The sequence below is a fragment of the Cheilinus undulatus genome, unplaced genomic scaffold, assembly GCF_018320785.1.
Source record: "Cheilinus undulatus unplaced genomic scaffold, ASM1832078v1 Contig17, whole genome shotgun sequence".
NCBI classification, from domain to species: Eukaryota; Metazoa; Chordata; class Actinopteri; order Labriformes; family Labridae; genus Cheilinus; species Cheilinus undulatus.
The window spans coordinates 20,605-33,816 of NW_024571684.1; positions in this window are offsets into that span (position 1 = coordinate 20,605).

Sequence of the window (13,212 nt, forward strand, 5' to 3'; positions counted from 1 at the left end):
TAATTAGTCCAAAGAAATTTCAGATAATTTCACAAACTAGAAAATTGTATTTCCTTTAAATACACTGAGAATACTGACTGCTGAAATGAATGTAAAAACATGTAAAAAATGCAGAAAAGCAAAGTGAGTTGCAAAATATGTAAGATTAAAGTGCATGGCACAAACACTGTTAATAAAGGGCCACAATTTCAAAAAACTTGTACACAAATGATAAATATAGAATTAAAAAAAGAGGGATATTTGAAAAAGCATAACATGATGAAAAACATACATTACAAGCAGATAAGTCACAATGCAGCTGTTTTTATTTGACATACGAATAAAGAGTAGAGAGGACGTTGACTGCAACTGCAACCTCCGCGACTGCAGCTAGACCCTACTCGTCGTTTTTGAAGAGACAACAACTCACTGCTGTTCTTTGTTCTTCTTTTAACGAAGAAATGTGGCCAAGCTCTGATAAAACTGGCGCTTTAGCAGCATCCACGCTACTCTCTTCCCCCATAACTACTCACAACTCCGCCGTGCCTTGAAGTACTGCCCCTCAACGCTGACTGGGCCTGTCACTTTCTAACCGAGCCCAAACATGTTTGACATTACGATTAGGGATTTTGGAGGCTACGGCACGGTTTGGAGCAATAAAACAATTGTGGTGACACCACACACGAAGATTATTCGGACAAACAGTTGTTTGCAACGAGGCTCCACTCGGGATACGCCCCCATGATCGTCGGAGGAGGCAAATCTTGCCCCAAATCAGGCTTAAAATCCTGTAGTGTGTGGCCAGCTTAATTGGGTCAGAAGGTCTGGAAATTCTGTGAAAAAGGTGGGGTTTTAACCTTGCAAAGCAGATGGATACGCCCGTTTCCTTGTTTCTCACTGGTGAATCCATCTTGCAAAGCTCCAATCTGAACCGTTTGGGCCCCGTTAGAAAGTGACAGGACCAATCAGCAATGAGGGGCAGTACTTTCAGGCGTGGCAGAGTCGTGACGTGAACAAGCAGCAACAAGAGCTGGTGCAGTTACGGAGGAAGAGATTAGTGTGGATGCTGCTAAAGTGCCAGTTTTATCAGAACTTGACAACATTTCTTTTTTTTCTTAAACAAATATATTTATTGAATTTTCACATGAAAACATTGAAAAATACCATTAACACAAAAACAATATCAAGAAAAGGTGAAAGACAGTAGAGCAATGGACAGTATCTATCTTTCAAATTCTGAGATAGGGCTTTCCACTGAGAAGATTGAGGTACAAGGCATGTGATGGTCCACTACCAAAGACATAAAAAAGAAAAAAAAAATAAATACATCAATAAATAAATAAAATAAAATAAAAATAGAGAATATATATATAAACATATGCATACATATGTACATATATACACCTACATACATACATAGAGAGGGAAAAACATCTGTATACACTTAAGGCCTGAGAGCCCGCGTGGCTTCTTCCTTTTCTATAAAAGATAAGAATTTTCTCCAGATTACATTGAATGTGGAATATTTACCTTTGCACACAAAAGTTAGCTTTTCAAGGGCAATATTGCTTGACAAGCTGGACAGTCATATTTGTCGACTTGGTCTAGTCGTAGATTTCCAGGCTTTGGCTATTGTAAGTTTTGCTTGCAAGTTGCAACAAACAATATACAATCATTTTCTTATCAGCCTTAGTTTACAGTTTTGTGAAAAATTCCATGAATAAATCATTTAGGACACAGTAATAGCTTTTCACCTGTGACATATGAAAGGGTGTCCAAGACCTCCTTCCAGAAAATCTGGATAAGAGGACAATCCCAAAGGCAATAAAAAAAGGAGTACCTTACATACCACATTTTGCACAAATGTCAGGGATATTGGGATTAAATTTGTTCAATAAGGTCCCAGGCGGAAAAAAAGTATACTTAAGCATACTAAATTTAAGTACACTTAGTGTACTTCACATGCACTTAATTAGTGTACTCAAAGTGTGTTATTTTCGAGTACTAAAAATGTACTTAGTATACTAATGATATATCATTAGTGCTACTTAAGACATACTAAAATACAACTTAGTGTACTTTACTGTACTATTTTGAGACACCATCAAGTTCAACTTAAATATACTTAAGTACAACTTTCTGTACTAATGCTGTACTTATTTAAAATGTTCTTTAATTCAACTTAAAGTACACTTTAATCCACTTTTCAGCTTACTGGTAATAAATTTAGAATATACTGGAAATGTATTTCTAATATAATCAGAATGTGTTGCCATTGTATTAAAAATATGTTTACAAAAGTTAAATAAAATTTAAAAAGTTGTACTTAAGTATATTTAAGTTGATCTTAATGGTGTCTCAAAATAGTACAGAAAAGTACACTAAGTTGTATTTTAGCACTAATGATATATCATTAGTATACTAAGTACATTTTTAGTATTCAAAAATAACACTTTGAGTACACTAATGATGTGCACATGAAGTATACTAGATGTACTTCATTTAAATACACTTCAATAGTACACAGAAAGTATATATCTTTTATAATTATTTTGAATTTGGAATGACTTTCAAGTAAACATAAAAAATAATTACAACATACTTGAAGCAGAAAAAAAGTTGGAAATAAGTTTATTTTGAACATGCACAGCATTACAGGAAAAATGTGCATAGATACAGTACATTTAAGTGCAACTTCAAGATGTACAGTTTAGTGTTGGTACATCTTAACAACATTTTCAAACAGTTTCTCTTCATCATAACATTTTTATTCAACTTTGGATCATTTGACCCCAGACAATTCCTTTTACTAATACTCTAAAAGAAAATGTGCTAGCACTGCCCTGCTAAATGTGCACCACAGAGTAGCTAGTGAATTGTGTCTTAAATTTTATGTGTAAACCTAATAATGACACTGATGAACCTGAAACTCACTTTTGAAATTTTTCATACGAGAACATTTGGAGTTTGAACAAATTGTGTCAAATTTATGTCCACCAAAAAACAAACATAAAAGTACAATCACTTACTGTTGTTACTGCTTACTGTTTCTTTTTGGATGCAAAATTCTCATTGTTACATTTTCTCCGAATCACTGCTCTCACATCAGACACATTTGTTCCTGGAAATTCAGCAATGACTGTATCTGTATAAAAATAGAAAAGAACAAATAAAATGGTATTACAAATCATGCTTTTCCAGAGTTATCACTTTAGTGAGAAGGGAGTGTACATGAGGACAACCTGAAACATGTTGCTTCTGGCCATGGCCAAGGCAAGGGTGGAGGCATACAAACAAAGTGAACATAAGGAAAAATAGATATAACCAATACTTACCAACAAGGGCTCTCAGCTTTTTCAGATGTAGCTGTTCTTTCGCTGTTCCAGTAGGCGCTGAGGAGTTGAGGATGCCAACACATCCCGCCCAAAGATGAGCACAGCTAATTCCTGTGTGAACAGGGACATTCTTGTTCGGTTTAGTCTTCAGAAACATCTTTTGCTGACCTGCACCCCTGTGTTGCCCAGGAAAATCTGTGTCCAGGAAATAAAATGTGTCAGTTATTACAAATGGCATTAGGAATATGCTTCTGGAATGTATTTCTTTAAAGACAAAGCTGAAATACACTGCTTTCCACATTATTAAGCAAATGACATTTTTCTCTTATTTTCCTAAATATTAATGCAAATGACCAAATTTTTTCAAGTCAGCCCTTAGAGCATAATTCAAATGTTTTTGAACAAACTTCATAATGATAACCATTATTTTTTTTTAATTAAAACCTCAAAATGCACTGTTCCACATTATTATGCAAAACAGAGTTTTACAAGATTTTATAGGTTGTAAAGAACTGAAAACGGTTATTTGTTGCATTTGCAGCATTAGGAGGTCATATTTACTGAAATCAAAGCTATTTCAATCAAAAAAGTGGTGTATAGAACGCCAAATTTTAGTAAAGCAAGGCGTCTTCAATTAAATAAAGTATAATTTCTGAACAGCTGTATGCTGAAATGGAAAATATAGTTTCTATCAAATACAGTACGTGCAAAATGTGGGTCGAGACTACAGAGAAAAGGAGTGTCATATTCAAATGACATGGCACTTTATTTTTCACTTTTGATAATATTGAGTGAAATCAGACTGAACTGATTTTTTATTCTTGTAAGACATGGTTTGCCTGGTCGACACCTAGAAAACTTTCTACAACACAATGATAAACTGTAAATACAGTCCTTATATATCTGTAATATTTCAAGAATAGCTGTCAGACAAAATTCAAATTAACAGGTTTTTTAATAACATTAGCCAGTGCTGCAGTGCCTACAGCAAGAAACAAAACAGCAATTACCAGTCTTAAAAGGAACCCTGCATGATCAGACAAGTTCATGTTGTTGGATAGATATTTGCATCTCTCATATACATAATTAACTAAAAAACTCACAAGATATCTGCATTTTGAGTCATTTGGGTTTATAAATTCACCAGGAAACCGCCATGTTTTGGTCCCGTTTGGTCCACGCTGGCGCCGTGACGTCACAGTTCCGCGGTGATCCTATGCAGTAACCTGTTTCAGACTGGCAGCCAGTGTTAGGGCTGCATCTCAGAAACACAGCACGTCTCACACAGAGGACTCTAAAATTAGAGGTCTCTTCTATATTATATTTGCACCATGAGCAGTTATCTGTCCATCTAGACAGGAAAATGATAAATACAGAGCCATATTTACCTTGTTGAAGCAAATATTTACGTCCACATGGGTAGAAAATTGTTTGAATCTGTTTCTTGATGAACCAGATGAAGGCCACGAGCTAAAATGCATCTGTTTAATAAAGTTGTTCCCTGAACATCTCTTCTTTATGAGGCTCTCTGTTTCCACATGGTTCAGGTAAAGATAAACACAATACGAAAGGACTTCCGGTTTGAGCCTTTCAAAGTAGAAGTCTGCTTTAGCATCTCTTTGGAGAAACTGTGATCTACGTACATAAGAATTTTATTTTGAAAAGCTCCCAGCACGCTTCCACTATACACTCAATGTAGTCATTTGACAGAGGGTTACTAAGGTAAAACTTTAGGAATGACAGAGCTTTGACAGCAGGGAGACTAAACCAACACGCAGCAAACTCATGTCAGCAACAGCTGCAAGCAGAAAAACCGTCTGAAAAACGATTACTGCTTAGCAACAGAGGAGCGCTGTGGAACCGTGACGTCATACTCCGTGACACGGATGAAAACATGGCGGTCTCCTGGTGAGTTTATGAGCTGAAATGTACTCAAAATGCAGATGAGTGGGATATTTAGTGAGTTTTTTAGTTTAATATACATTTGAGACATACAAATATCTATCCAACCAGATAAACTTGTCTGATCATGCAGGGTTCCTTTTAAAGGAGACACTGACTTTGTAAAAGTAAAAACTAGCCAACAAGGTAAAAATTCCTTGATGTTTTTACACACATCACATCTGCAGACATGAAGAGCATATGCACAAATAGTTCTGAGCAATCAATAATCAAGAGTTCTGCGTAAATGCTGGTATCACCTACGGAATAGTAAAAACTTTTATTATGGTCAGTTCACTCTTGTTCAATGTTCAATTTCACTCTTGTGAAATGATGACTTATACTTATTTTTTTCACACTCTGCATGAAGTGAAAACAGCCACACAAAACAATGTATGATATGATTTAAATGCTCTACATATTTTCAGTAGACAGTACTTAGTATCAGTATTTGCTCAGAGGCTGCATGAACTGTAGAGAAAACAAAACAGTAATGGGGAGCTGCTGGCACAGCAAGGGTTTTACTTTTACAGCAGAGTTGGATGATCTTGGCACTGATCGTACTTCAGATGCTTGAAAGCAAAGTCCCAGTGGCCACCACTGAAGAGTTGCACCTATATTTAAATAAAAACAACAGCAAAAGAAACAATACAAAAATCAGAAAATCTACAGAAACAAAGATAATAAGTTAAGAACAAAATGAAAAGCATAAAACATACCGTATATAGCATCTACTTTATTTCTGTCCAGTGGTCCAGTTTTGAATTTTGGGAGCATGTTCATTTTAAGAATATTTATATGACTGTAACGTGAGGGTTCAATATATGGTGAAAGATTCACTCTAAGTATGAAGAACAGCAGGATGGAGTCAGATAACTTTCTCAGCATCTGTTTTTAATGGCAGCCACTTTCTCTCTGCTCCACAACAACTTTCCACTTCCTGGTTGCTTGTCACTTGTCCTGCAGTTGACAAATCAGAGATCAGAAGGGCTAAACTCTAAGTAAACATGATGGGATCTCCAGTGGCACATTCAACATTTTTACCACTTTTTAAGCAACATTTCACAATTGATATGCCCATTTTTGCCAGTTTCTGACTATTTCTGCCTCAGCTAACCATTTTGATGCCAGTTTATATCAATTTTCATCTGATTTCACAAAATTTCCACCTATTTTTGACACTTTAATGCCATTTTAGCCATTTTTGAATCCCCTTTTACCACTTAATATGTTCATTTTTGACATCTTAACCCATTTTTGCCATTTTTTGGGGGGGGGGTTATTTTTCCACTTTTATCCAATTATTGGCATTTCTTACCCATTTCTGCTACTTTTAAAATCTAATTCCACCACCTTTCCTGCCATTTTTTGTCATTATTAACCCATTTTAGCTATTTTTAACATATTTTAATTCTGTTTTTAACAATAGGATTTACATTTTTAAGAGGGCTACTTACTACACAGATGAATTAAAATCGCAGAGTAGTTATTATTCAGGTTAAATATAAAATACCACAGCTTAACTTTACAATGGACCATGATTTTGCTGGCTCCCAGTTTGGCTGGGCCCCAGAAAGCTCTCCCATTCCCCCCCCTCATGGACGGCCTCGTCTCCACATGACCATCTTGAATGTTCATGGCTGTTCAACCACCTTCAGGTCCAGTGGGGGTCCCCGGTCTCTGGCTCCTTTATTTTGGGGGTCACGGGTTGAAAAGGTTGAGACCTCCTGGTTTAAACTAATTTTGTTTGTTAATATTTATGAAATTTCTTCATGATTTTAAACCAAACACACATAAAAGTATAAATAAGTAATTTTCAATTAGAAATCCTGCAGGAGTTTTTCACCTGGTTGAGTTTGTGGTTTTGAACGTCTGCACAATATTTGAGTGAAGCTGGCGTCCGTCTGTAATATTCACTGATTGTTGTAATTTAATTTAATGACCACCAGATGGAGACAAAGCACCAATGAATAAGACCAACAGGTCTGAGTTCAGCAGAATTAATGGTTGTGGTTTAGGGAGGTCAAAGTGTCACACAGAAGATCTCAGGGTCAGAGATGCTGCCTCAGTCACTGCTGTTTACAGGAACAATACGTCAGTGCAGCCGCCATCTTGGAGAGGGCCAGCTGTTGTTTTTGTTGAATGTTTAAAAAGAAAGTATTCTCTCTTCTTTCCTCTCTTCACCAAAGACTATTGACATTGACATGATCTGGAGGCTCAGGGACAGGATTGTTGACAGGCACAGATCTAGGGAAGGCTACAAAAATCTGCAGCACTGAAGGTCCCCAAGAGAACAACCAGGACTCCTCCAAGAGCTGCTCACCCATCCAAACTGAGCAGTCAGTGAAGAAGAGCCTTAGTTAGAGAGGAGACCAAGAACCTGATGGTCCCAGACTGAGCTCCAGAGATCCTGTTCAGAGTTCCAGAAGGACCGCCATCCCTGCTGACCTCCACTGATCTGGGCTTGGTGAGAGAGTGGCTGTGTGGAAGCCTCTCAGAAACCCTGACCCTGACCCAGCTCCACATGAAAGCTCTGCAGGCACTTCCTTTGACCTCATAGCCTGGTGTGGCTCTGATATCACTGTCAGCTGAGTCCTTCTATAGAGAGCTGTGTGCTTTTCCAAACCATGTCCAATCAGTTTCATTTACCACAGGTGGATTTGGTTTGCATATGCCTTTAAACATCTGACCATTATGCTGTAATTTAGTGGGAAGAATGAGTTCGCATCCATGCAGCTGATGCAGGCCTAGATAAAAGAAAAAGTGAAAGGGTCTAAAACTTTCTGAATCCATCCTCTACCTGTCCAAGGTTGGCTTGCAGCAGCAGGCAAGGTAAGTCAAACCAGATGTTCCTCTCCCAAACATTTTCCAGCTCCTTTTGAGGGATTCTGACGCATTCCGAGGCCTGATGGGAAAAGTAATCCCTCCAGGAGATTCTGGGTCTGCCCTGGGTCTCCTCCAAGTTGGCATGGCCTGGTAGACCTCCACAGGGAGGCGACCATGAGGCATCCTGATCAGCTGCCCGAACCACCTCAACTGGCTCCTTTTGATGCAACAGAGCAGTGGCTCTACTTTGAGATACCTCTGGATGTCCGAGCTCCTCAGCCTGTCTCTAAGGCAGTGGTTTTCAACCTTTTCAGCCCGCAACCCCCAAAATAAAGGTGCCAGAGACCGGGGACCCCCACTGGAACTGAAGGTGGTTTAACAGCCAGGAACAGTCTAGAATAGTCATGTGGAGACAAGGCCGTCCATGAGGGGGATAAATGGGAGAGCTTTCTGGGGCCCAGCCAAACTGGGGCTCATGGAGGTCAGCAAAACCACAGTCCATTTTAAAGTTAAGCTGTGATACCCATACTTCATATTTAACCTGAATAATCACTCTTATCAAAGAAACTAATATAATTTTTAATCATTTGTGTAGTAAAAAGCCTTCTTAAAAATGTAAAACCATTTTGTTGAACAAAAAAGAAGTGAAATGGTTTAAAAATTGCTACAATGGGTTAATAATGACAAAAATGGTGGAAAAGGTGGTGAAGTTTGATTTTAAAAGTAGCAGAAATGCTTAAGAAATGGCAACAATGGGCATAAAAAGTGGTAAAAGGGAGTTAAAATGTGGCTGAAATGGCTTTAAATTTGCACAAATGGGTGGAAATTTTATGAAATGGAATGAAACATTAGTATAAACTGGAAAAAAGAGTTAACTGAGAACGAAAAAATAGGCAGATATTGGCAGAAATTGGTTAAACTACCAAAATTGGGCATATTAAATGGTGAAATGTGGTTAAAATGGGAAAAAAAATGGGTGCTAAAAGTGGGTAAAAAAGGGTCTACAGAGGCAAAATTAAGCTGAAGTGGCAAAAACAGGCAGAAAAAAAGTGGTGGAAAGAGTTTAAAACTGACAAAAAAAGGCATTAAATGGCAAAAATGTGCAGAGATAGGAATGAGGGTCGGGTTCATTGCAGACCAGGCAGCAGGCAAGGGTGGAGGCCCAGGCGTACTGGACCCCAGCAGCACAGACTGGTTTTTGGTTCTGTATTAGAAAGACCAGCAGAGCTAAAATGACAACAGATATCTTTGTCACGTTAAAAAACTCTCCACACCCCAGCCAAAACTTACATGATTTTAATTCCTTTTTTCCAGGACCTTCAGGGCGTTGTTCACCAAATCAAGACACACAAAAACAATTTCTCTCCAAAGGACATCACATTCACAAACAGTTAACTCAGCCTGCAGTCACACAGAAACCCTAAACTCTGATGTTCAGACCTGATTTTAGTCTGTTCACACTATAATTTAAATGTTTCAGACTCCTTCATCCATTTCACTGGATTAATGGCCCAATCATGGCTTAAAAATATTTCCATGTGTGCAGCTCAAACTGTCATAGAATAATAATAATAAAATCTGAGTGAAAAAGTCAGAATCAGATCACTTTGCCCTGCAGCTGTGTCCCAAAGGGTTAAATTTATTTCTGCCTACTCACAGAGTTAGTTTTCTATGCTGCCAGGACGTCTTCAGACCTCAGAGGATCTTCTTCAGAACAATCAGAGTCTGGTCTGGTGTGTTTGTGTATTTACTGTGTGACTTTACAGTGCATACAGACATCTCCATATTTATACCACTGTCTTTATTCAAATGTTCATTATAGTCATCATATTACTACTACACACAGCTGCAAACCAGGACACAAAACCAGAACCAACCTGTGGACCAGATCAGCTTGGTAATCTGTTTACTGCTGATAAAAGTCTTTAGATTTTAAAGGCTTGGCTGAAACTTACATTTGCATGTTTGGATCATTTTAAATTGTTTATTCATGATTTTCTGATTTTCTGACCGCAGATAAAAATGTACAGACCCTGGCACATTGATTAAGTCAGGGGTTCTCAACATTGGGGTCAGGGCCCCATTGGGGGTTGCGAGACACTGAGAGGGGGTCTCCAGATTCCCTTAAAAAACTAAGAATATTTTTTGAATTCCACTCTTGCCACTTTACACCAATTTAGCCACATTTGAACCACTTTTCATCAATTTTTCCCCACAAATTTTAACACTTATTTTGCCATTTTAAACTCTTTTTGCCACTTTTCTGCCTGTTTTTGCCACTTCTAAACCAATTTTTGCCATATAAGCCAAATGTTGCCTCTGTTGCCCTATAATTGCCACTATTAACTGCATTTGACCACTTTCTATGCACAATTTTCCCATTTTAACCACATTTCACTATCTGATATGCCCATTTTTTGCCATTTTGACCAACTTCTGCCAATATCTGGTTATTTTTTCTTTCTTTAGCACTTTTTTGCCCGTTTATATCGATGTTTCTTCCCGTTTCACCAGATATCCACTCATTTTTGCCAATTTAAAGCCTTTTCAGCCACTTTTTAATCCCCTTTTACCACTATTTATGTCCATTTTAGCCACTGTAACCCATTTTTGCCTTTTGTCGGCTATTTTTTCCCATTCTTTTGTAATTTTTATAATTTTTGCCACCTCTAACATATTTATGCTACTTTTAAGATCCAACTGCACCACCTTTCCCTCCATTTTTTACCACTATTAACCCATTTTTTCAAATTTTAACCCATGTTAATTCTTTTATTTAACAGAATTATTTGAGAAGGCTTTATTCTACACACATGATTAAAAATAGACTTGTTTGATTGATAAGAGTGGTTATTTTTTCAGGTTAAATATAAACTATGGATATCACAGCTTAACTTTACTGTAGACCATGGTTTTTAGACCTCCATGGTCCCAGTTTGGCTGGGCCCCTGAAAGCTCTCCCCTTTATGCTCCCTTATGGACGGCCTTGTCTCCACATGACTGTTCTACAATGTTCCTGGCTGTTCAACCATCTTCAGGTCCAGGGGGGTCCCGGTCTCTGCCACCTTTATTTTGGGGGTCCCAGGCTGAAAAGGTTGAGGGCCCCTGGATTCAGTGATGTACAAAGTGTTTGACTGTGACCCCAGCACGAGCCTCTGGCTCCATCTGGTGGACACTTCACATTAATGCGTGCTTTCAAGCATCAACATCTTCTGACTTTTTCTCTCCACTTCTAGCCACCGCTGTGTCCTTAGACAAGACACTCAGCAATCACAGTGATCAGTTAGCTAAATAAAGGTTTAATGCTCTGATTAATGAATGCTCTAATGTAAACATTTACTCTTATTAGAAGAGTGGCAGCATTATTTTACAGGCTCACCAGCACTGATACCTAATCAAAGTGTCTGACAGTCACTTCAACGTCTGCTGCATCAGTCAGTTTGATCTTTTTCTCCAACCTTAGAGATCAGACCAGTGATAGTCAACGCGTGGCTCTGCAGCCACATGTGGCTCTTCAGTGATGGTTTGTGGCTCTTTTATGTCTAAGTTTGAAACATTATTCCCCCAGAAAACCTTTATGAAAGGAAACTATGACCTCAGAAATTATCCATTACAATCAGTTTGAATCTCCACATTAATGCAGTTGGCTTCAATTTTCAACCTTTATTTTTTTCTGTATATTTCCATTGCCCTTATTTGCATTTTGCAAATTTTGTAAAATTTTTGCCACTTTAAATCCATTTTTACTGCTTCTATCCCATTTTTGCCAAGTTTGTTGTCTCTCTGCTTCTTGCTATTTGCATTTTTTTTTGCCACTTTTTGCCCATTTAAGCCATATTTTGCTATTAAATGCCACTGTTGTCAGTATTTTTGCCACTCTTTGCTGTTTTCTGACCATTTTCCCCATATTTTTGCCCATTTTAATCACTTTTACACAAATTTTTCACCATGTTTTTGCTGTTTTTTGACTATTTTTCCCACATTTTTGCCCATTCTAGTCACTTTTGCTCTCATTTTTTGCCACTGTTTTTGCTGTTTTTTGACTATTTTTCCCACATTTTTGCCCATTTTAGTCACTTTTGCTCTCATTTTTTGCCACTGTTTTTGCTGTTTTTTGGCCATTTTTGCCACCTGTAAATCATTTTTGGTAACTACTCACCCATTTTTACCACTATCTGCCATATTTAATTCATAATATAACTCAAATAACTCATTGGAGGATGGGGTGGAGAGAATGAAGAAGGTGGAGGCCATTGTGGGGAACATGGATCATCCACTTCATATCACCCTAAATGACTAAAAAAACAACAGTGGTGGACGGCTCCTCTCTCTTCGCTGCAGGACAGAAAGATATAGAAGATCTTTTATACATCAGCAATAAGACTATATAATTCTACCGTAAACAGATGAGACTCCAGACAGATGAATTTCCCTTTGGGGATAAAGTTATTGTATTGTATAGTATTGTATTATTCTATTTTACCACTTGCTCTCCCTGTCTTTCCACTTTTCCCCCACTTTTTGCCATTTAATGCCCCTTTCACCCCCTTTTTTCCGCTGTTTGACCATTATTTGCCACCTTGTACTTATATTTATTGCCATTTTAACCCATTTTTGCCACTTTCTACCACTTAGATTGTGGCTCTTCCAAAGGCATTTTTCAACAATGTGGCTCTTTGGTTGAGCAGGGTTGAGGAACGCTGGATTAGACGGTGACAGTCCTCTCGTACCAGCCTGATATTGTCTTTCTTTGTTTCTGTGTCAAATGTCTGCCTGACATGACTGGCATCATTATCATTAGTACCATAAAGACCAATGATTTCATTAGAAATGGAGATTCAGACGTAGGAGACATCCTTCAAAATAAAAGCACATAATAGACGCTTTACTTTAAAAAGTGTGTAAAACTGCCTGATCAGCAAAAACTCCTGCGTAACATGTTTCTGCTTCTTAAATTTGGGATGTTACACACATCTGGTTCCTGATACTAAGTTTTTTCTACTTTCATCGGTGTTGTTAAGATTGAAATTTAGCCTTAAACTCCTGTCTGTCCATGGACGATCAGCGCTGTTTGCTCAATGCTGAAATAGTATTTGACTAATAACAGCTCAGTGTCATCTGCTCACACAGG